At 42.1% G+C, this 22,988-nt stretch overlaps 1 protein-coding gene across 1 annotated transcript in view; it reads right to left on the bottom strand.

Annotated features, from left to right (window-relative positions):
- Positions 1 to 10,685, bottom strand: part of CES5A (carboxylesterase 5A) — a 121,735-nt gene extending 111,050 nt beyond the window's left edge. Inside the window, exons 1-2 of the mRNA XM_025370852.1 lie at positions 10,498 to 10,685; positions 4,786 to 4,903 (exon numbers count right to left, since the gene is read on the bottom strand). The gene's annotated coding sequence lies outside the window, so the exon portion shown is untranslated. The remainder of the gene's footprint in view (positions 1 to 4,785; positions 4,904 to 10,497) is intronic.
- Between the last annotated feature and the right edge of the window lie 12,303 nt (positions 10,686 to 22,988).

The raw sequence follows: 22,988 nt of genomic DNA on the forward strand, positions 1-22,988 counted from the left end.
GACGGGCAGATCACGAGGTCAGGAGATCGAGACCATCCTGGCTAACACGGTGAAACCCCATCTCTACTAAAAAATACAAAAAACTAGCCGGGCGAAGTGGCGGGCGCCTGTGGTCCCAGCTACTCGGGAGGCTGAGGCAGGAGAATGGCGTAAACCCGGGAGGCGGAGCTTGCAGTGAGCTGAGATCCGGCCACTGTACTCCAGCCTGGACGACAGAGCCAGACTCAGTCTCAAAAATAAATAAATAAATAAATAAAATAATCATTTATTGAGTACCTCTTAGGGGTAGGTACATTATCTGATTTAATGCCCATATTAATGGCTCGGAAAAGTTAAGCAATTTGCACAAGGTTGTTCAGTGAATCAGAAGCAAAGTTAGAATTTGAACCTGGTCTGTCTGACTCCAGGAGCGCTGCCTTCAGCTGTTCTTACAGAAAGTGAGCAGCTAAACAAACGTACCAAGGGACCAGCAAACCTGCAGACTACACTGCCAGTCCCAGCCGCACAGCTGCAAATCGGGCATCCTAAACCTGCCGTTCGTGTCTCAGTGATCCTGTCCTGCATTTAGCTCTAGCACTAACTGGGGACTAACACTAACCTCTAGCACTAACCCCTCCTTGGGACTCAATTTATTCACCTGTAAACAAGGCAGCTTGAAAGATCAGTATTTTCCACACATGTCTAGTTGTCAAAATCACCTGGGGTCTTTCTTGAAAGTATGGAATTTTGAACTCCACGTCAGGTCTGCTAAAATAGAATCTCCAGGGTAAAGGTCTGCAGATCTATTTTTAACAAGTTATTCAGAAAATTCTTAGGACCAGGAAAGTTAGGAAAGCATCCTAGGCCCAGATGATCTTAGCAATTCTCCCAGCTCCTACTATCACTCAGTCGGGCTCTTGATCTGCCTCCCTAGAAACCCATCATGAACACTACAGTCCCTCTCCCTATGCCCCAGGATTTGACCCTCCTGAGCAATTCCCCATCCTGCATGGATTTGATAGCTCCTTCCTTCCTGTAAGGCGCTTAGGTTCTTAAGGGAGCTAAAGCTATTTAAATAATGAATGGAATTTACAGTAGCATTTGGAATCACTTAAGCAATAGAAACATGATTGCAGTAAAGTCTCCTTAAAAATCTTTTCATCAGGTTAGAAAGAAGATAAAGTAACTTCTCCCTTGACTTTCCTAATATGCAAATCAGGATGTTTTGACAAGACTCAATTCTAAATTTCTGCACTATCCATTTGGAAAGGTGTAATGTTCACTGTCAGAATAACAGTGCCCTGTTGCCCCAATCTGATATACCCAGAAGTCGTAGGTGGAACCACATTTCAGGCCAAGGACAGGGTTACCAGCTCCTGTGTCCTGGTGAGAAGCTTTGTGAAAAAAATGGGAAAGAAGCCGCAAGGCACAAAGCCAGCCCCAGCTCCATTCTATCAGCTCGTACTATAAATCCTTTCGATCCTTGTTCTTTCTGTTTGCAGAGTCATCAAATGGCACAACTGAGCAATATTGGCTGCCCATTTTTCCTTCTTTCTGCTGCAGTCTCTCAGTTCCTGCAAGCAGCTGACCTCACTAACCTGAAACAGACCTGAAATTCTCACTGTTAGGCCATGCCCTTGGGCTTAGGGAATGTTTTCTGGAAGAGTATGTACCTTGGGTTGAGTTTTGGAAGACTGGTGTATCAGTCAGCTATTGCCGTAAGAATGCCACATAACAAAGCACCCCAGTACTCAGTGCTTACAGCATTCAGTTATTCTCACTCATACATATGTGGGTTAACTGGGGCAGCTCTGCTGATCTCACCTGGGCTCAGCTGAGTTTGGCTCTGGCCTTCGGTTTGATCCAGGTACTCCAGATATCCCTCAGTTCTTCTTGGACCACCAGGCTAGCCAAGACATGTTTCTCTTATTGTGATGGAAGAAGCCCAAGAGGGCAAGCTCACCACTCAAGTCTATTTCAAGCTGCTGCTAACTTCATATCTGCTCACATCCCATTGACCAAAGCAAAGGGTAATGACATACAATCTGCCCAATGTGAGGCCAAAACAAGTCACAGAACACAGGAGGGGCATGGGAAGGTTAAAATGGAAAGAGAGTCAAGTACTTGGGGACAGTATCCTGCAGTTGGAATGACACCAGGGAGGGATCCTGGGGAAGCTAGAGCTGGGCTTCATTTGGAATTCACTTAAGCAGTAGAAAAACGGTTGCAGTAATGTCACACCAGGTTATTTGCATCAAACAAATCACAATTTCAGCAAAAGATCAGATGGAGAAGAGACACTGAGTGACTATCTTGTCCCACCCCCTCAGCTTCCTGATAGCCTGATAGGAAAAGGGGCTTATGGAAGGTCATTAGGCAAGTAAGAAGCAGAATGAGGAATATTATCTGTGCCTAAGCAATTTTCCCATCTGAGATGCTCCTAAACAGTCAGGAAATTAAAATTTCATTTATTTGACAAACATTTATTTAGCACCCACTCTGTGCTAAGCACTGTTCTGGATGTTAGGAACAAAGAAGTGAACAAAACACTTTCATAAAGCTTCCATTCTGCTTGGAGGAGGAACACACTAGATGAACAAGGAAATCCATTGCATGGTGATAAGTGCTATGAGAAAAAATAAACGTGGCAAGGGAGATGGTTAGTGCCAAAGTTGGGGTTGTAGGGAGAGGAGGTTAGTGTCATTGATTGGGTGGTGAAGGAAGGTCTCAGGCAAGAGGATATTTGAAATGGAAGTTAAAGGAAGTGAGGGGAGGAGCCATGAAGATATCTCGGTGTTTTCAGCAGGGAGAACTTCAAGTAGGTCAGGAACAAGCTTGGCATGGACTGGGGTGAGCAAGGGGGAAGTAGTGGTAGGAAAGGTCAGCAGGACAGCAGGGGAGGGCCAGATCATAAAGAGCCTTGGGAGCCATGGAAGGGCTAGGAGTTTTGATTAAAATGAGATGGAAAATATTGGAGAGTGCTAAGCCAAGGAGACACAAGAATGGACTTTGGTTTTAAAAGATCCTTTTGACTGCTATGTTGAGAATAGATTGTAGGGGCTAAGAGTTTGGAACCTGAAAGCCAAAAAAATAAAAAAGAAAAAAGAGAAAGAAAAAGTGATATCTATCAATTTAGAGGTTGATTTTGCCCAGGTTGAGGACGTGCCTGGGATAAAGAGACACAAATCACAATAGGATCTGTGGCTCATACTTTTTCCAGGGATGATTTTAAGGACTTCAATATTTAACAAGGGAAAAAACAGGCAGGCAGGGAAAGGAGAAAAAAAAAAGAGGGAGGATATGGTCACATTTTTCTGAGGCTTTGATTAGCACTCCTTGAATCCACATGTTGCATGTGAAAAGGAGGGGGCAGAGGAACAGTCAATTATGTATTCGTCTCGCGCTCAGTTAATCTGCACTTTACATAAGATAAAGTAAACACAGAGTACAGGAAGAAGTCGAATATAAATTCATCTCGGGGTAGGCGGTGGAAAGGGGGTACAATTTCTAGTCTCCTCTTGTCCTGTACCATAAAGATAAGCTGTTAATTTACATTGTCAGGGTAAGGGAGGCCTCCTGGGGAGACATGTGGCCTTCTATCTTGCGGCTATTTAGGAACAAAAGGAAAGGCAAGTTTTTTGAGTTACTTGGTCTCCAAGCTTAACTTTTCCCTTGACTTGTTGAGTTGAGGGTCTCAAGATTTTATTTTCCTTTCACAGCGGCAATTGCTGTAATCCAAGTTAGGGATGGTAATAGTGGCTGGAACCCAGGGGCTGGCATTTCAGGTGGTGAGAAAGGGTCAGATTTAGGATCAATTTGGATGGTAAAGCTGAGCCCATTCTCTGATGAATTAGATTAATGCGGTGTTAGAGTTTGAGGTCAGAAATGACTCCAAGATTTTTGTCCTGACTGACTGAATAGATGTAGTTGCCATTTTCTGAGTTGGGGACTGTTGCAGAAGGAGCGGATTTGGGTGGGCAAATCAAAATGCATGCGTAAGGGGCTGTTGCCTCCCCATACTTTCTGGCTGGCCATATGTAGCTCCTTTCCCCAATCCCAGGGCAGGTTTAAGGGTTTCTGTAGCCAAATATAGCCACAATGGTGCTTTGCTCTGATACATGTAGTAATTTTCAGTAAATGCTTGATCATAGGTTGGGATCCACAGGAAGGAGACCCTGAGATGAAGTTTAGCAGGCATGAGGTTTATTAGGGAGTTGATCTTGGGGTCACTGCCAGTGGAATAAAGGGGAGGAGGCAGATTGGGAAGAGGGAGACAGTGAGCTGCAATGCAGTGTCAGAGAAGCATGGGGAGTTCTGAAGATGAGGTGATCCTTCAGAACTGCCTGAGTTGGGGCAGAAGGCTGAGAAAGTGGGCTGCTGGCCACGGGGGGCAAAGCCATTCTTTTATCTGAGGCAATCCCCAAAGGGCAGAGAGCTGTGAGCTGTACCACTGCCAGCAGCTGAGGAAATATGTCCTTCATTCCTAAAAGCAGATCTAGGTGGCACATCACAACGCCCAACACATCCCCTCATGCCAGACATGAAGAAGCAGGCTGAGTTTGTTATGACCATCTCTTCTCCTGCACTAATAATTCATGGCTGGTCAGCAAATGGCAAACCCATCTGAGTTCACAAGCTTTCCAGTCAGAGGTGAGGCAAGATAAGAATATCTTGACAATGAAAATAAACACAAATGGAATTCCCGGTGGAAGGATGCTACCAATGGAACCATGGATTGCAAGTGCAGCTGTTGGCCAGACTCAAAGGGCAGACCCAACCCTGGTAACTTCTAGTCAAACCACTCACTCTCATCTTTGGAACTGTGGTTTAAAACATCAATATTCAATACATACAAAGTTGAGGAGGTTGGATAAAATTAATGAACCAGGCACAATCTCCACATTCCCCTTCTTATCCTAAACTCCTAGAAAAAAAGAAATAATAATAATAAACATTGATGATAACAATAATATAAATAAAATATAATATAACCAGTACAGTATATAAGTAAGAATATAACAACATACAATAATAAAAATCCATAACAGTGTAGGAAAAAAAGAAAGGGTACCCCCAGTGGATTAAAAAGTTAGGAATGACTGAAAGGGAAAGGCAGATGGAGAAGACTAAAGAAGGAAACCACATCCCAAGAGCACAAAGAAGAGACCTGCAACAAGAAATGAAGGAGTACCAACATCCAAGGCAGCAGGAGTACCCAAGGATGACTGATAGGATGATTGCTTGGGGCTCTGAAGAAAATCAACCTTATGAAAGAAAAGTCCTAAATTTAACCATCTGAAGAACTAAATTGGACATGAAGAACTAAATTTAACAAACTGAAGAACTAAATTCCCATGGAAAGAATTAATAGAATCAATAAGAAAATACCTTATAAAAGTCTAATCAGTATTCTCATGCAAGGGAATGTAGCACACATACAAAATTATCAGATGAAGATCTTGGAAATTACAAACTTGAGTATTGAAATTTTTAAAAATCAATATATGAGCTAAATATCAGAATAGATAAAAAACCAAGAGAAAATGACCAAGCTGGAAAACTCAACCAAGGACTTTTCCCAGAAAGAGAACACAGAAGGAAACACAGATGGAAATTAAGAAAAAAGTAAAGAGAAATGGAGAATGAATCCAACAGCATGATAATCCATTTAATAGGAATTCCAGAAATTGCAAATAAGAGTGGAGAAGAAATAATTAAGAGGCAGAGAAAAAAAAAGATGGAAGTCTTTAGATTGAAAACAAAAGATGGTAGTCTTTAGATTGAATGGATCTATCAACTGCTGAGTAAGTAAAATAAAAAGACCCACACTTAAGCTTTTTTTGGAAAAATTTACAAGGAAGAAGAGAAAATTCTTCCAACAAACAAAACAGATTAATCAACTTTGGCTGCCATGGCAAAATACCACAGACTGGGGAGTTTAAACAATGGAAATTTATGTCCTCACAGTTCTGGAGGCTGGAGAAGAAAGAGAGTAATAGGAGAAAGTAAGCTGTAAAGAAATGAAAGTTTTTAATATTTTTTGCTGGGAGGATCTAGGAAGTGATTGACTCTAAATATCAATATGTCTCTTAAAATGCATCAACGCATCAATCTATGGGTTAGCGATAAAAAATAGGATGAATAATTTCAAACAATTATAGAAGAAAAAAATGAAATGAAAAGTCATTTAAGTGGAAAATCTTAGATTTAGAAACTAACATCCAGATACGTGATGCTTGTAAGATACACCTAAAGCAAAATGAGACAGAGAGGTTAAAAATAAAATAATGGAAATAGCTATGTTGTGTGAATTCTAAGAAAAGGAAAGCCAAGTTGTAATAATATCAAACAAAATAGACTTCAAGGAAAAGAACAATGAAAGGAAGTAGGGGGATGGAGTATCCATGTTGATAAAATCAATACAGAAGATATCTCAGCTATGAACTTTTATGCACCGAGTAACTTAGCTTCAATACAGAAAGCAAAAACTGAAGGATATACAAGGAGAAAGTGTTAATCTACAATCATGGTAAGAGACCTCGTTATTCACCTCTCAGAAATCACCTGATCAAGTAGCTGTGGATCAGGGACAGTTAGAGAGAATTTGAAGAACATACATATTATAATTTTACAGTGTGATCTAATAGATATAGATGTTAAGAAAAAGAGACTTCATTATTTTCAGTCATACATGGAACATTAAAAAAAAAAATTACTCATGTAGTAGGCCACAAACGAAATCTCAACAAACTTCATTAGAAAGAAGTCAGACAGGTTACCTTCTGGGACAAAATGTAATAAAATTAGAAATTAATAACAAAAAAATGGCCAAACAATTCTATGCACCTGAACATGCTAAATACTTTTAAAATAACTCTTAGGTTAGCAAAGAAAAAAAATTACTACTTAGAAATGAATAACAAGGAGAGGCCATATATCAAAAACCTGAGATATATACCTAACTCATGAAAATGTATAGTCTCAAATAAAGTTCTTAGAAATAAGGAAAAAATTGAAAGCAAAGTCAATAAGCTCTTTAATTCAAGAAGTTAGAAAGAGAAAAACAAAATAAGCTCAATGAAATTAAAGGAAGATATTAATAAAGATAAAATGCAAAAATTAACTAGAACACAAAAAAATCAATAGTATAGATCAATAAAACTAAAAACTGTTTCTTTGAAAATATCAATAAATTAAAACAGCCTGTGGTAAGACTGAGAGTGAGAATAGAGTGAGTAATGGTCACAAAAATCAACAACATTAAGACATAATAGACACATAACATACAAAGCACATTTTAAATTAAAGAGAATTTAGACCAAAATATTTTAAAATCTAAATGAATGAATAATTTCCTGGGAAACAATAAATCACAATAAATAATAAATCACAAAAATTGGTTCAAGGTGAAAATCATGGAAGACCAATAATCGTATAAAAAATTGAAATAGTAATGTAAGATCTACCCCTACTAAAGTGCACCAAAGTGAGGAACTTTATGGTCAAGTTCTAGCAAACATTCAAAAAATCCATAATCCCATGTGATATACTATGCAGGGCACGGAAGAAGATAAAAGCTACTCTAACTCATTCCATGTGGCTACCATAACCAAACACCAACAGGGGGCGGGGAAAACATGGATGAAAGGAACAAGCCAGTATTATTTATAAGCAAAGATACAAAAATTCTATCTAAAGTATTAGAAAGTCAAAACTAGTAAGGTATTAGGAGCAAAAAATGTAAGAATAGTCCAACATTAGAAAGCAACTGATGTTCCTCACTAGAGTAAAATCATCTCAATAGATACTGTCAACTGATGCTAAAATTTAATATAATTTAACAACAATTTCTGATTAAAACTAACAAATTCAATTGTTTTTATACCATAGACCCACAGTATACATCATAGTTAATGGTAAAATATCAGAAACAATCCTTTTAAAATCAGCAACCAGGCAAAGATGTCTATAATCACTATTACTTTTCAATATTGCCCTGAAAGCTTACATAAAAACAAGAGAAGAAAATAAGAAATGTAACTCTGAAGAGAAAGAGACAAAACTGTTAGTATTTGCAGTCAATATAACCATCTATCAGAAAAACCCACAAGAACCAAATGTGATTTAAACAAGTTGACTAGATATAAAATCAACACACAAAATTAATAATTTTAAAGTAGCACAGCAATAACTATGTAGAATATTTATTTTCATAACTCTATTCACAAAAGAAAAAAAAACTGAAAAATACCTCAGACAAATTTCATAAGAAATGTCAGCAGAAGTGGTATAAAGAGTTAGGACGTGAAGGGAAACCCAGTTGTGATGTTATTAGGTGGAGTAGAGCTTAAATACCTGGTTTTGTTTGTTCTGCTTTTTAGTTTTTCTATTATTTTGCTTCAAATGATATTTTCTTTTAAATTTTTAATTATTATGGGTACATAGTAGATGTATATATTTGTGGGGTACATGTAATGTTTTCATGTAAGCACACAATGTGTAATAATCACATCGGGGTAATTGGGGTGTCCATCACCTCAAGCATCTATCAGTTATTGGTGTTAGAAGCATTCCAATTCCACTCTTTTAGTTATTTCTAAATACACAATACATTATTGTTGACTATAGTCAGCCCATTGTGCTATCAAATACTAGCACAAATTCATTCTGTCTAACTATATTTTGGCACCCATTAATCATCCCCACTTTTTCCCCTGCTCCCCACTGCCCAAGCCAGCCTCTGGTAACCATCATTCTACTCTCTATCTCCATGAGTTCAATTGTTTTAATTTTTAGCTCCCATATGTGAACATTCAAAATGTGTCTTTCAATACCTGCTTTTTAGGTTCTATTTCCCTTACAGTAGAACCAAGCTCAGACAGCAAAGGCCAAAATCAAACACCTGCTTGTGGATCCAAATGTGCCGGGCTTTGCAGGTTCAGTATTTCATTAGCAATTAAGAAAATATCTTTTCCGGAAGCAGAATGAGAGCATACATTGCAAGCAAAGGGAAGGGAGCAGAAAGAAAATTGGAGGAACATGGAAAACAAAGCCTAGAGACATGCTAAAACTTCTCATGGTCGGTCCTGAGACTGAGGTGAAGCTCAGGAGTGGGAGAGGACAGGTCTCTCCCCCTACACATGCCCCAAAAAACCAGGATGGCCAAACAGATGGTGCAAAACATTTTTAAACCACTTTTAACACAGTAACTTTTTTTTGCCTGCTTGCTCTTTATTCCTTTAGTCAAAAGTCTTACCAGCTGTCACCATCTCAAGGAAAATGTCAGGGGCTTGTGGCTGCCTGTGCCTCTCCTCACTTTGGTGGGGGAGAGAGGTGTGGAACCTCAGCCAGCTACAGTCCTGGCTGCAGAACTGCTGAAGTGGCCGAGGGTAGGGGGAAGGCCTCTCACATAAATGAACCCACCATGGAGGCTCCCAGCCAATCTCTTCCACGTATCATCCCTTCCAGGGACTAAGCATATATACTTTCCAAAGTACTTTCCCTAGGTTCTTGTCTCCTCTGGACATCCCTGAGACAAATATTATTCCCATTGCATGGAGAGAGCAATGGCAAAGCCCGGCTTCTAGCTTTGCAATCTACCACCTGTGGGTTTTTGGAAAAGTTCCTTTTCTTCTGTGGACCTTAGCTTCTCCACATGCACAAGGAAATTGTCCAAATGTTCTCCAAAGTTGCTTCCAACTCTAAAGCTCTGATGCATTGTCTAATACCAGTTAGACATCCCCGATGCTCCTCTCTGAATGACAGTTCTGGCTGCTGCTTCCCTGACCCCTTCCTTCTGCCCCAGGGAGAGCTCAGTATACACCACATAAATCAGAACCTGAGAACCGCAAGAGGCTACCAAAGTCACTTCCTTAACTTTTTTTTTTTTTCCTTCTTTTTCAAACACCAATAAGTAACTTCTTTAAATGGAAGCCAAGTAGGGCTGTTGGTTTCCTGCTGAATCAAAAAAAAAAAAAATTGATGAGTAATTTGCTGAAACTAATTCCCCCCATCTTTTAAAAATCACACATTTAAACTGATTTAAAGAGACCTTTAAAGAAGAATTTAAATTTTCTTTCCTCCTTGTTTAACTATATAATTGTTTTCACTCACAGTAATATTCTCTTGGAGGCGTATGCTTGACTTACTTAATAAATCTTTCTGCACATTTGAAATCATCCATTAGCAATAAGGAGCTTGACACTCCATTACCCACAATAAATTTCACTGCCATTAAATCGCCACATGCCGCATGGAGGAAAGGAGATACCAGGATGGCCTCTCTAAGACAGGGCAGAGTGAGAGCTCAGCATGGAGCCTGCTCCAAGCCTGCCTCTCAGTCTTTAGCCCAGCCCTGGGCTCTCCTGGCAGTCAGGGTATCTATCTAGCCTATCTTGGGGCTGACCCAGAGAGACAAAGTTGGGTGGGTAAATCCACATCTACTCTAAGGCTCATCTTTCTCATTCAGTGGGTTTGGGGCTGGGGTCCAGGCAGTAGCACCCTGTGGCTAATACTCACCTTTAGGACATGGCATGGAGCAGGGCAAACCAAAACGGCCATCAGGCTCACCCTTGGTCCTAACACAAAACCTCAGCATCCCAGCTGGCCTTGACACAGAGCCCCAGTCCTCTTGCACATCATGTACATGGTACAGCTGATAAAGAAAAGTCAAATGAGTTCACCACTTTCCTCTACCGTTGCCAGCTGGCTGCATTCTCAGGGGACACTGAAGCTCAGCTTACAAGCTGATGACGTCTCTGCTTACCACGAACGGGCAGCTCCAGCGTGGAGAGAAAGAAAGAAATCATTGACTGGGAGGACCTCAGAATCAGAGCTGAAAGAGACCTCAGAGGCCATTGATTCGGGGAGTTCTGAAGCTTTGGTATGTCAGCATCACCTTGGGAGCTTGTTAAACATACTCATGTCCAGCCCCTCCACACACCAAGGAAATTCTAACTCAGAAGGTCTGGGTGGGCCTGGGTGTCTGAAGCCTCAAGAGCAGCAAATGCTGACACATCCAGATTTTTAAAAACCAGTGATTTGGCTTCCAGGTTCTCAACATTGGCTATACAAAATAATGAGCTGGGGCCAGGCGTGGTGGCTCATGCCTGTAATCCCAGCACTTTGGGAGGCCAAGGCAGGGCAGATCACCTGAGGTCAGGAGTTCAAGACCAGCCTTGCTAATATGGTGAAACCTGGTCTCTACTAAAAATACAAAAATTAGCCAGGCATGGTGGTGCAAACCTGTAGTCCCAACTACTCAGGAGGCTGAGGCAGGAGAATCACTTGAACCCAGGAGGTGAAGGTTGCAGTGAACCGAGATTGCACAACTGTACTCCAGCCTGGGCAACAGAGTCTCGCTCTACCTCAAAAAACAAACAAACAAACAAACAAAAAACCCAAAACCAATGTAACGAGCTGGGAAAGGTTTAAAAGTACCACTTCCTGGGCCTCATGCCACACTGATTAAATCAGGATTTCTGGCTATAAGCCTCAGACATCAGAATTATTTAAAAGCTCCCCAAGAGATAACAATAGGCCATGAGGATTGAAAACGACTGTATGGGTAGTGGTTTTCCCTTACCGAAGGGAACTAAGGCACAGAGAGGGGTTGGAACTTGCCCCAAGTCACACAGCAAGTGAGAAGGATTGCTGCGTAGAACCCAGGTCTCCACCAGTGTGATGTGAGCTCCTTGTGTGCGCCAAGGTACGTATGGGAAAGGAACAAGTTGGGCTCAGGTTGGTTACTGGTGCCCAAGGAAGAATGCCATGCCCTGGAAATAACTGTCACTCTTCAGGGAATCAAGCACCTAGGCTGGGTCAATGTTGCTGGTCTGGGACCACACTTTAAGTAGCAAGGGTCCAGATCCCTTTTATTTACCTCCTCCTCCCTTCGCAATCCCAGTATTCAACCGTCAAGCAACAATTCCCAGTTTTCCACAGTCTCCGCACATAGTGAGGTCATGGAAATGAATGCACTTTGTCATCTGGACCTTAGGGAGGGATGCTAAGTGTTGTGAATGAATGGCATGTCAGGTAGATCCTGCCCAGATGGTAAGTGTTCTGAGGGCAGTTCTGAGTCCCCTTCTCTTGTCTCTCTTGGATTGGGCTGAACGGTCAAAATTTGAAGCATGCCCAAGGCCCTGCACGGCCTTGGGCAAGTCACTTCCTTGCAAGAGACCTATCTGTAAAACTGGGACAGCTAATACTCACCTCTTAGGATGTCATTTGGATTAAATGAGACATTGGATGGAAAGGGCCCAGCACAGGAGGGATGTGTAAAACATAGTTGACTGTCTCCATTTCCTTACAGAGATGCCACAAACAAGGCAGAGACACTGAACTCAGGCTGCCTGGGTCCAATCTAGACTGTTTCACTTCTTAGACCTGGGGCAAGTGGTTAACTTTTCTGGCCTTGATTTTCTCTTCTGTATGAAAACAGCACATGCCACAAAGGGTTGTTGTGAAGTTTAAATTAGAAAGTGCATTTAACGTGCTTAGCACAGTGCCAGGCACACAACACAGTAAGCACGCCATAAACAGCTATTATTTTGGCTACTGTTGTTGTTACTATTGGTGCTGCAGATCCCTGACCTCCTTTGCAATCAGCACGGTAAATGTTGGGAGCTCTATTCCTGTTAATGGTGGGGACTTGCATGAGGCTTTCCACCTTAGGAAACAGACATATCATTATTGCAGTGAGGATTGCAAAGTAAGCCAGAAAGAGCTGGCTGGATTTTCAGCCCCCCTAGCCTGGGACTCCAGTCCTCAGGGCAACTAGGCAATGGTGCCCTTCACGTGGCAGGAGGGTATCCCCTGTTGGTGCCTTATGGAGTCTTGTTTATTCCTCTATTAGGGGACTTGTAACATCTGAGTTCAATCATTTTTTTGCCCTCCAACCAAGACCCCAGAGTCTAGGGCCAAGCCTTTTTCATCTGTGTGTCCCTTTTGAAGCCTGGGAAGCAGTAGTTTCTCTAGAATGTTCACTGGATAAATGAATGAGTGAGCTAATGAACTCATACTGGAAATTTTTATTGAATTTAATAAACCTAAACATCTTATTACCCTTTTTGGAGTTGAGCAGTGTGGTGGAGCCCCACTAACAAAGAGCAGGATCTACTACTTATCTCAGGACAGCCAGCCCCGTCAAGGATGGGGACAGTTTGGGAAGAAAAGGGAGCCCACAGGATAGAGGTTTTCTGCTGGCAAAATTCTCTTAATTCCATGTCTGAACCAGGGAAATTTATCTGATGCTCTTGGAAGCAGAGTATGGAAACTGTGGAGAGGGTTCCTGGAAGGAAAGTCAAGAGGAAGCCTAGAAGGGTAGACTGTGTCCTAGACTGATATCCTGAATCCAGAGCCTCCAGACCACAGAACATTGGGTTAGAGCTTATGAATCAGAGTGAATGCTACCATTTGACTTTGCTTCACCATCACACAAAAGCTTGAATTTCCACTAAAACTGCAATTTAATACTTTAACATAGGGACTCCTCTACCCTGGCAGTGGTGCTGAGTTCCGACCCATTTGTTTCCCCAAAATGGGCAGCATAAGCTCCTTAGAACCATTTCAGATGGTCCCAGCACTGCACAGATGGGGAAAGCAACCAAGAGAAGCTTTGCATTGCCAGGAATATTGATGGTTGGAATGTAATTGCTATTGCAGTGATCCAGGAGCACGCTATGTTGCAAATGAACAGAAACCTGTAACTCTTGCATGATTAAGTCACTTAACTTAGTAAAAGATAGTGTTGTCTTCCTCCTTGTCTTCTCCTTTAGAAGAACAGAAGGTCACAGTCACGGGACTTAAAATAGACCCATAAAAGCCAAAGGTAAGTAGATAATCAAAAGAAATGTGGTAAAGTTGGTCTTCTATTGCACTGTGCACTGAGCATGAGGCAAGAGCAAAATTAATGGGCTCAAGCAAAGTTTAAATGGAGGTAGGCATCTCTCCAACCTTAAGGGCTTTGGGGATTTGTGAAGGTGAGAGATGTCCTTGAAGTTAGTTCCACCTCTGCCCAGGCTCCTTGGAGCAGGGACCATGTCATTGTCAGATTCATGTTACCATCACCCGATACAGTCTTGCTCCCGGCCCTTAATAGGTGCTCGACATGTGTTTGATGAGTCTCCAGGATGATGTAGAAATTACTCATAATTGAAAGAAGACTATGTTGAAAAAGAGAGAGAAGCTTTGCTAGAGGTCAACAAACTATAGCCTGTGGGCCAAATCTGCCTCAAACCATTTTTGTACAGCTCACAAGCTAAGAATGGTTTTGACATTTTTAAATAGTTGGAAAAAATCAAAAAGAGAATATTTTGTGACAGGCAAAAATCATCAGTGTCCATAAGGTTTTATCAGAACACAGCATATTATTGATAGCTGCTTTTGTGTGTTACAATGTGAGAGTTGAGTAGTTGATATAGAGACTATATGGCCCACAAAGCTCCAAAAAGTTTACTACAGGGTCTAATCCTTTACAGGCTTAATCCTCCTGTTCTAAACCTTTAAAATTGGTGAAGAGTTGGGAGAGAGTGAGATACACACATACACACACACACACACACACACACACACACAGAGAGAGAGAGAGAGAAACTTGGTAGCAGAGAAAACTGCTTAACAACCAGAATGTGTTAGTCAGCTTGGGCTGCAACAACAAATTGCCATAGACTTGGTGGCTTAAACAACAGACATTTATATTCTCATGATTCTGGAGGCTGTGAAGTCCAAGATCAAGGCACCAGCAAATTCAGTGTGTGGTAAGGGCTTACTTCCTGGCTTACAGATGGCCTTCTTGCTGTATCCTCAGATGTCAAACAGGAGAGAGAGAGAACACAAACACAAAACCCACTCTGGTGCCTCTTTGTGTGAGGACACCAGTCCCATCATGAGGGCTCTATCCTGATTATCTCATCTAAACCTAATCAACTTTCAAAGCCTCCATCTCCAAATACCATCACATTGGAAATTATGGTTTTAACATACTTGGTGGAGGTCAGGGAATACATTCAGTCCACAGCACAGAGTTATTAAAAATGATATACATAGCCTTGAAAAGAAGTGTTTTCTCTCGCTGGAAGTGTCTGCAGATAGACATGCACTTCTCAGAGATGCTTTCAGAAGTTTCAAGAATTAGGACAGGGAACAGGCAGATGATCTTTAAACCCCTTCCAGCCCTGAGGTGTCCAGAGTTTATGACTCAGACACAATTGAAGCCAGAAGGTGCCAAGGTGACTCTCTGGTCTAGGGGTCTCTTATGCCTTTGGGTTTTCATATTACATTCTCCCTGCTCTGCCTGTCTTATGGGAAGCTTTTCTAATTACAATGAGCTAGAGGTTCCATTGAAGATTTTTCATCTTTCCATCAGGTAGGCATATCCAGAGATACTGGACTGTAAATTCTGAATGTATTTGTTAAACCTAAGTGATAGCAGTTGCTGACAAGGGGAAAGTTATTTCTTTATTCACCAAGTCTCAAAGCTTTTGATATGAGTCAGTCTTCAAACATAAAGGTGACTTTGCAATTGCATATGGTTTTCTGTGGCACCACTATTTCTCATTTGAAGCCGTAAGAGACTGATGTACCTGCAGTTCCGGTCTTCCATCTCAAAGGGCTCTATAAGCTATCTTAACTTAAAAATTTTCCTTTTGGTATCAACACAGGCCAGATTTGGGGTTAGGTGTTGTAGTGGGGATAGGCATGGAAGCTGTTCTTTTGTTTTTTTTTTTGGTTTGTAAGAGCATGTCACTGTTGCCCAGGCTGGAGTGCAGTGGCATGATCTTGGCTCACTGAAACCTCTGTCTCCTGGGTTCAAGTGATTCTCCTGCCTCAGGCTCCCAAGTAGCTGGGGTTATGGGCGTGTGCCACCACACTCAGTTAATTTTATTGCATTTTTAATAGAGATGGGGTTTCGCCATGTTGGCCAGGCTGGTCTCAAACTCCTGACCTCAAATGATCCACCTGCCTTGGCATCCCAAAATCCTGGAATTATAGGCATGATCCACCACACCTGGTGAGGCTGTTCTTTAATCCTGTTCTACCTAATGAATAGTCATTGATGTGGACAAATGAGAGAAAGCCACAGAAGAGAGCAAAGAGCAGGCTGAGCAGCTCCCCAGACAGCTCAGAGTAACCCTGGAGAATCAAAGTGGCTGGAGAAGAGGTTGATGTGGCTTAAAAATATTACTGTCATTTCAGTGGCATGAACCAGTTTTACTGTAATAATGCTGTGTAACAAATAATCCCAAAATCCTAATGGTTTACAATACTAAGCATTCATTTCATACTCATGGGTCAACTTTAGTTTGACTGTTCTCAACTAGGCTTAGCAGAGCTCCACAAACTAGACTAGACCCATGCTTTGGGTTGTTTCAGATCTCTTCTCTGTGTCTTCCCTCAGAGTGGGACATGTTCTTATAATGCAGAGCAGAAGCTACAAGGGAGCTGGAAGAAACTCACTTAAGGTCTCAGCTTGGAACTTGCACTATGTCACTTCTGCCCACATCCCATTGGCCAAAGCAAACCATATGACCAAGCCCCAAATCAATAGTGCAGGAAGGTATACTAGAGCTATGGATAATCCATGGCTAGGACATAGAGGAAAGAAAGAATTATGGACAAGTAATATAGTCTAACACAGTGGGTGACCTAATGTCCCTTTACTTCACAAACTTTGCTGAAATGCTACAAGAAAATCAAGATCATTTTCCAGACTCATTTAATAGAGCTCAGGGATTATAAAGAAATTTTGGCTTGAGATGGAAAGCATGAGGGCACAGACCATTATTCTGAATACCATTGGTCTCATGAATCCCAGGAGATACAGAAGTTTGTGGGAGTTGGGACTGAATCCTCTAGAACTTAAAGAAAAAACACCAAGCCCACATGAATGCAGTTTCTTCTATCTTCACATCCTTTAAAGACTCTATTTAACCAGTTAGTCTGCTTGCAGTTCACCAAGATTGTATCTTGTGTTTTCACCATCAGTTAACACATGATGGGTTATTTCTGAATACCCAGGATAATGATAAAATAAACAAAAAAAAAAGTATAGTTCTTTTTATGTGCTTGCTTCTTAACAGTTTACAAAATGTTTTTACCTACATGATCTCCTTTAACACTAACAACCATCCTTCCAGGTAAACAAAAGGAACACAACAAAAGGAAGGTAACTCCATTTTAAGAAGGTTTTAAAAAGGTAAGTGATGTGCCCAAGTTCACAGATAGGTATTAAAGGTCTGGGACTGGAGATGAGATTTCCTAACCCCTTGTCCTCTTTCCCTGCTCCTATCCAGCCACACCTACCTCTGTAATTTTCCTTGGGCACTGCAATCATGCTTCCCTCTTAAGGTCTTTGCACCTTAAGTTCCCTCCGTCTAGAATGCCGTTCCTCCAAATAGAACAGGGGTTTGCTTTCTCACTGTGTTCTGTTCTCTGCTCGATTGTGCCCACTTTAGAGGTGTCTGAGGCACCCTGCCTACAAATATGCATCTCATTACCCTCTATGCTTTTGCTGTCCTTTGCTTTTCTGCATAAGGTTCATCACTCTGTGACGATACATTCTACATGGAGATGTCTGCTTGTGTATTATCTGTCTCTCTTCTGAAATGGGAGCTTTACAAGGGCAGGAAGCTTGTCTATTCACTGCAGTATCTAGCAACACCCTGAAATAGGAATGGTATATGGAAAATGCTCAGTAAATATTTTTTGAATGAATGGATCAATGAATGGAATAAATTAGCTTTAGTTCTTTCTCTCTCCAGACATAACCCTCTCTGACACCTTACCTATGGTAGGTGTAAAACTTTGCCAAAACTGTCTATGAGCTTCACTCAACCTTTAAGAAGAACTGAGCCCCAAGACACTATCAATGATGCTCCGACCCCACTTCAGGCCCTTCCAGTGGTTGTTCTGGCAACACTGTATGATCAGCAGCCTGGATCAGAGGCTTGAGGAGCCAAACCAGAGTTCAGGAGGACAGCATCTTGTGTCCCTGGAGCAGAGATCTTGAGACAAAGTCCTGACAACTGGCATCTGCACCAGAAGCATATGATAGTTTGGATTGATGCTCCAGGATCTCTTCGTAAGCATGGCTTCCTTAAGCCAGTTTCCTACTTGGCTTCAGTACCCAAAAGGCTCCTGCCAAGAGACCCCACTAACCTTGAGGATTTCTTTGAGCACAGGAAGTACATAATCTTGCTTTGTCCCAGGCCCATCCTGTTGAGAGCAAATGAAGACCCATCTCGACCACCCCATGCAGTGGGAAGAAGACCTTCTCCCCTGCCAGCATCAACCTTGGTCCATTAAGGGTTATTATGCCACTACTCATCAACAGAAACCCAACCCCCACCATAGGATTTTAAAGTAGAGAAGAAACACGTGTTAAATAGTCTCTATCTCTATCCAGACATCAAGATACATAACTCACATTATAAGCACAGTACACCTCACATATATGGAACCACCAGCCATGTGACCTTGGCTGGACATCAAAAGCTTTCACTTCTCAAGAGCTTCAGTATCCTTCAATATCCACAAAATGAGAATCTGTCTCAACTTGTTGCTAGAAAGATGCCGAGAGATGATGTTTGATTCTCTAATCTATCTCTAGTGATTTATTTAATGGGTTAGTTTAACTCTTTCCATTTCAGTTTCCTCTGTCATAAAAATAGGAAAGCCAAATAAATACTAAAGTTCCTGCCAGCTCTAAATGTCTATAAAATGTCTTCAGATTGTTCAATGAATTTGGTAAGCTTGCCAAATATTTTATTTCTGATACAATAAAATACATAGTACATTGTAAACATTTTAATTAGAACAGATTACATAATTTACATGATATATGTTGCATTATGTCAAATACATGTGTGATAATACACCTCAAAATTATGACAATGTGTGACTCACATAATAAAAACAATTATTCCTTCCAGTTCACACGCCCAATGTTTAATTTGATTTGGAGATTAAAAAAAGCATGGAAATTACCAATTGTCTCATGGTTACAGTGTTTTAAAATACCAATTGCCTTGTAAAATGGATCTGGGGACAATTTATAGCAACCCAGGCTCTTCGGAGGGCAGGAAGATGCCATTTCAACTGTCTTATCTTTTCCTGATACCTGCAACCGTCCAGATGTGAGAGCAGGACACATCCAGCCTCCGAAGGAGTGGTATAGGATTTAGTACCACAATCTCCACAAACTTAGACCTTGGATTGCATGGGTGGCAGATCGCAGGGCCAACAGAGGAAGAGCTTTCTTGCATCAAATCTCCAACAAAATGTGAGCTTCACAAGGGCAGGGACTGAGTCTATTTGCTTACCACATTACGCTTGGCACACAACAGGTAGTCAACACTTATTTGTGGAAGGGAAAGAGCAATAAGACGTTACAAAGATCCCAGAGAGGCCCAAGCCATAGGCAAGATGACCTCTTGGTGGGGATATTGCCAAGAGAAGCCTGACATTCCTGGGGACCGGGGATCTAGGTCTTTATGAATCCTGAGATTCCACCAAGACCTACAAAGATGAACACAAAATGGGGAGCTGAGGAGAGACAAGACAGTCTCTCTTTCTCATTTAGGTCCAAAGAGCAATGAATAGATATGGTATTGGCTGAGTTATACTCAGCTGGGTAATTTCTCTTCTGGAACAGGGACTTTCGAAAGCAAATTTACATCTGAAGCTGAGCTGCTGGTGAAATGAATAATAGAGTTCAGCCCAGGCTGGGAAAAGCATGGGCTAAACTATAAGCATGGTCCCAAGAAGAATCAAAGCTTGGCCTCTATATTAGCTTCGTAAGGCTGCCATAACAAAGCACCACACCCTGGGTGGCTTAAAACAACAGAACTGTATTCCCTCACAGTTCCAGAAGCCAGAGTCTGAAATCAAAGTGACAGCTGGGCCTTGTTCCCTCTGAAAGGTCTCGGTAAGAATCCTTCCTTGCCTCTTTCAAGTTTCTGGTGGTTTTCATGGCATTCCTTGGCTTGCAGCTACGTCACTCTGATCTCTGCCTCTGTCTTCGTAAGGACTTCTTCCCTGTGTGTCTGTGTTACTGTCCAAATTTCCCTCTCTTATATGGACAGTAGTCCTGGGATTAGGAGCTATCTTTTTTTTTTTTTTTTTTTTTTGAGACGGAGTCTCGCTCTGTCGCCCAGGCTGGAGTGCAGTGGCCGGATCTCAGCTCACTGCAAGCTCCGCCTCCCGGGTTCACGCCATTCTCCTGCCTCAGCCTCCCAAGTAGCTGGGATTACAGGCGCCCGCCACCTCACCCGGCTAGTTTTTTGTATTTTTTTTTTTTAGTAGAGATGGGGTTTCACCGTGTTAGCCAGGATGGTCTCGATCTCCTGACCTCGTGATCTGCCCGTCTCGGCCTCCCAAAGTGCTGGGATTACAGGCTTGATAGGACCTATCTTAATCCAGTTGGCCTCATCTTAACTAAACTAATTACTTGGGCAAAGATCCTATTTTCAAATAAAGCTACATGCTAAGGATCCAGTGAACATGAAGTTTTGGGAGACACTATTCAACTGAGCCCAGCCTCCGAGGATTATAATGGGACACTCCCCCTGGGGGAGCATGGCTGGATGTCAGAGCCTAGCCACTCCAACGGCAATGTTTGCCCTTCTGGAGCTCTCAAACCCCTTCTGCCACTAATGTGCCGGCCTCAGGGACGCCTCCCTGAGGGAAAATCACTGTGCCTCCTTTAAACACGCACACACAGAGTTAGATAGTAGACAATCTGATGGTTCTTTTAAGTCCAGAGGGAAAGTCCTGCCATCTCCACAGGGCAGAGACCCTACAAGATCCTCACCTCCTAAAGTGACCACAAGGATGTGGATATGGCTGAAGTCATATGAATCCAAGAGAGGGAGACCACTGAAGCCAGCATCCCTGCTCCTGACCTCCCTGGATGCTCTAGCAGTCTCTGCAAGAGAGTCCTGGCCCCAGCTCCTCCCCACAGGGCTGTGGCTTAGTTCTTGTCTCCACAGATAAACCAGTAAGCCTCAGAAGGGATGCAGCAGATGTGTGTGTGTGCGTGTGTGCGCGTGCACACGCGTGCATGTGCTCAGTGCTTTCCTGGAACTGCTTAGCCCTGAGATGGCAAGGGGTTAAGGGGAGAGCATGAGTAGAATCAGAATACAAGAGGACCTCTCCCTCCTTCCAGTAACCAGTGGAATACTGCTCTGCCAGTTCTATGTGATTAACCTGAATTACCCCTTCACTGAGGGATGAACAGACCTTAAAAAGCCAGCTAATGTGGCATATTCCTGTAGTTCCAGCTCCTCAGAAGGCTGAGGCAGGAGAATCGCTTGAACCCGGGAGGTGGAGGTTGCAGTGAGCCGAGATCATGCCACTGCACTCCAGCCTGGCGACAGAGCGAGACTCCGTCTAAAAACAAACAAACAAACAAACAAACAAACAAAAGCCAGCTAATGTAAGATAATTGTTCCAACAAAATACAGCCAATGAAAGAGATTGGAAAAGAAAGTGGGGTTAATGGTTAGTAATTATGCCACTGAAAATCTAGGCAGCAGCTCCCGACCTCAAACATTTAGCACTGAGGAAAACTCCCAAGCGCCCACTGCTGCCTGATCCCCATGCCTCTCCCAGCAAGCCTGGAAGATGAACCTTTGGGAATCACCCTCCCCACTTTATAGATGGGGATATGGATCCTTGGGGATCATAATATGGCTAGCAGGAAGTGGCTCCTTCAAGGACATCCAAAGAACCCCCTTCATTTACAGAAAAGGAAGATGAGGTCCAGAGAAGGTGATGCATTGGAACAATGTCACACAGCTGCTAAGATGCCAAGTCAGAACTGAACCCAAGTTTGCCTGACTGGAAATCCAGGGCTCTTTCCACAATACCCCGTGATGATGTGGTTTTGTGGCTTGCTCAGTTTCCCATGGCTGGTGGGTGACGTAATAGGGTCTTAACTGAAATGAGGGTCTTCCCCCTTCTTGTCTAGCCTCCTTTCCCGCTTCCTACTTCTAAGACTCAAAGAGGATCACCTGATCACCAGCTCAGACTTCCCCTTCTTGTTTCACTCTTACTGATGGCCACTCCAGGACCCTCCCCAAGGAGACTTGGCGGGTCCACGTGGGAAGAATGGGAGACCCCATGACTAAGCACTTATTGGAAGGACGAGTCCTTGCCTTTACTACACCACCAGGCTGTGTTCTCAAACTGGGCCAGACATTTGTTATTTTGCATCAGCTCTAAATGCTGAATAGCAGAGAAAAAGTGGGACACTTTGGAACTGGCTTTCCTCAGTGCCAACAAAGTGCCATTATTTTAACTTCATTTGTGCAGTACAAATGAGAAGGAGATAAATGTCGTGTTCCAGCCAGAGTCTATTAGTGGGTATCAACTGTAACACAGAAAGATTGTACAATCTGGCCATGTTAGAGAAGCGGAAGGAAAACTGCACCCGAGGTCTTAGCTCTTACATTCCTTCAACCTGGGGTTTCTGAAATGTGAAGCCAGATAAAAATGCAGACAGTGAATTACATACCTACAGCCAGTTGCCTATACTTCTTCCTCAAATTAAATCCTAATTCTAGCTGGGTGACCTTGGATATGTTCCAGGTACCCACTTGAGGTTACCCAAGGTTACCCAGTTAGAATTAGTATTTAATTTGAACAAAAAGTATAGACAACCGGCTGGGGGTATGTAATGCACTGCATGCATTTAATTTTAAATTTTCTCATCTGTAAATTTAAGACAATATCTGACCTGCCCGCTATACCATTTTTGTACAAGAATTAAAGAAGCAAATGGAAGGAAAATTGCAACTGTTCCATAAACGTTAATTATGCACTACACATAATATACACACAAAATAATTATGCAGCTAAGCAATTTGGAAGCATATTATAAGTGTGTAAATCAAAATATACTATATTGATGTTTCACTTCCTGATGTTACTTGTTTGTATAATAATCCTGTGAGATCCAATAGAAAAGAGGAAGGAATGTTTAAACCTTTATTCTTTTTGTTTCATTT

The sequence above is a fragment of the Theropithecus gelada genome, chromosome 20, assembly GCF_003255815.1.
Source record: "Theropithecus gelada isolate Dixy chromosome 20, Tgel_1.0, whole genome shotgun sequence".
NCBI lineage: Eukaryota > Metazoa > Chordata > Mammalia > Primates > Cercopithecidae > Theropithecus > Theropithecus gelada.